We start from the raw sequence: 2,547 nt of genomic DNA on the forward strand, positions 1-2,547 counted from the left end.
CTCCCTCCCTCCCTCCCGCCTCAGATTTTCCAGCCTGTGGTCTGAATCTCATCACTGGCTCCTTTTCAAAACAGGCTCACAAACATCATGATTGATTCAGCCACTATCCTCCAGGATCTCTCAATGCCTGCCTGGGCTGGAGATTAATTTCCTTTTCCTCATCTTAATTTTTACTCATCGCCTCTCCATAAAAAGGCTAAATGTCAAGCATGCCTGACTCCTTCTAGTGACACGTCTATTCCAGCAGATAATTACCATAAGGAAATAGATGCTTTAGTGTGCAGAGGGGAATTTAATTTACTCTGACATCCTCACAGCATAATGCATTCCTAAAGAAAGAGAGTTTTTCAGTTTGCAATTGACTTTTTAGATAAATTGGACTATTTAATGTGATTATCAGCCTTGAACGTCTTTGACTTATTAAGGTGTTGAAACCAATTAAGGGTTACATGCTGCTCATGCTTCCAAATGTGAAACAGTGAATACTGCTTAAAGATCCATGAAATAAGAACCAGCCGGAGCCTTTTGTTCGGTAGTCGACCGGCTACATTGCCTGATGATGTTTTGAGACTTGCCAGGTAATGATATTAATTACAGCAACATGGCTTGCTTCAGGTTGTGGATTAACCTGAAGGAGCAGAGGGTTATGTTTAGTTTGATTTGCAGCCGTGGATTACAGCCGCGTACATGTAGTATAATCCTAAAATGCTGCAAAATTAAGTAATCTTATAAAACCTTGAAGCCTTCTGTGGAAACATGCTTCAGTTTGTAGGTTTTTGTACAAGTCAAACATCAGGATGATGATCGGCAACTCAGCCAGCTTTGAGTATTGATCCCACCTCTGCAGTAACTTCTCTAAAACCTTGGCTGAATCATTGTCCTAACAGTATTTTGCCTCTCAGCCACAGCCACACAGAGCAAAGCTGCTGTGTCACTGGGACGGGACAGTATCTCTGGTTCATGGAAGGCCACAGTCACAATCGGACCCCTCTGCGCTCGCTGATAGCACTGAGTCACATTTCAGTCCCAGCATTCCCTCTGCGTGGCCTCTGGAGTCGCTCATCCTGCAGCCTTCTCATACCTGGATGCGTCCAAAAGCTGCAGCCTCTTCTGACCTTGCAGACAAAGCAGCGCCGGCCCTTGTAGCTTTGAGGAAGTCAGCGAGCATTGCTGCAATCCGTAGTATGGCCGTGAAGACACAGCAGGCCACAGTGCTCCTGCTCAAAGTTCCTCCTTTTGCAACCAACTGCCTGAATGTTGTGCTTCTTAGGAGATAAGGGCAGCCTCCCACGAAAGGTGACTCAGCAATCCAGCACACACGACCTCTCCTGAGATAAGAGTGCTCTGTGGGGCCTGAGGACAGCGGGATACTGGGAAGAAAAAAAGTCACAAGTAGAGAAAACAGTGGAAGTTAAATTCACTGTAACCACCACTTATTCAAGTATAAACTTTTGCAACCTAATCAGCTGTGAATATACAGCTCTGGAAGGGGGAAAAAGGAGCTGTATTTTAATAGTATAAGCTTTGAGTAGATCAGTAATTTGAAACACAGTAATTACAGGAAAGATCCACTCCACCAATTATTCATATTAGATAATACTGACAGCACATATCTGGAAATGAGAGGTGAGTTATTTTAGCCCAACCAGAAGTGTAACTCATCATTTATTTAGAATTTCCATCAATATTAATCCTCAATACATAGGCACCCATCACTCTGTGGCTTTACACGACTGACACTTATAATTGGCATTAGGAGAAAATTGGAAAGTAGTTATTAAACATCTGAAAAGGGGGTCTGTATTGTGAGACGTGGCTGCTGCTGTGCTGTAGTTGAGTGCACTGTCCTTATATGTTATGTTCATACTATCAGCATGAATGATAACAGAAGGGAGGGAGATTAAGTAGTGCAGTCCATACTGTTGACAGCAGGCAGTGGTGACGGTTTACTAATTTACATTTGATGTTGTGTATCTCAGTTTCAAGTCACTTCCAAGCAGTCCTGGGTTTGGATGATTGACTTTACAGCAACATTTCGAATGTTTAAAGTTAAAAAAAGAGTCTCATACTGGAAGCATGAAGCTAAAATATCTCTGATGGGTTGGAACTAACAGGGCCAGTTGCATAATGTTAGGGAGAACCACATTTCAGTGAATGCAATGCATATCTGCATGATGATCTTCTGCAGGACTGAGCCAGTAACGGGAAGATGCACTCTGTACATACATCTTAAAACAGAAAGTAACAAAGGCTTAAAATTGTGAAAAAAAACGAAAACAATTTGCTCAGGGTTGAGACATAATCTGGATTCTAGACACTTTGCTGATGTGATGAGGTGGGACAGGAAGCTTCGACACTAAGAGGACAATCACTGGAGAGAAAGAGCAAAGTCAAATGGATGAAACATTAAAGAGAGAGAAAGAAAAACCTCATTATATGGGAAAGAAAACAGTTGTGTTAATTTCATGGACTGCTTCAGCAGTGCCAGAACAGGTGACAGAAGGTGTCCAATATGCAAGTGAGGACCCCCCCCTCCACACACACACA

The 2,547-nt window shown here is 42.7% G+C and overlaps 1 long non-coding RNA gene across 1 annotated transcript in view; it reads right to left on the bottom strand.

Annotated features, from left to right (window-relative positions):
* Window positions 1-272: 272 nt before the first annotated feature.
* Window positions 273-2,547, bottom strand: part of LOC118329401 — a 3,764-nt gene continuing 1,489 nt past the window's right edge. The window contains exon 2 of the long non-coding RNA XR_004796788.1: window positions 273-1,370. This is a non-coding gene — a long non-coding RNA (uncharacterized LOC118329401). The remainder of the gene's footprint in view (window positions 1,371-2,547) is intronic.

The sequence above is a fragment of the Morone saxatilis genome, unplaced genomic scaffold, assembly GCF_004916995.1.
Source record: "Morone saxatilis isolate NCDOM2014 unplaced genomic scaffold, NCSU_SB_2.0 Contig19, whole genome shotgun sequence".
In the NCBI taxonomy this organism is placed as follows: domain Eukaryota; kingdom Metazoa; phylum Chordata; class Actinopteri; family Moronidae; genus Morone; species Morone saxatilis.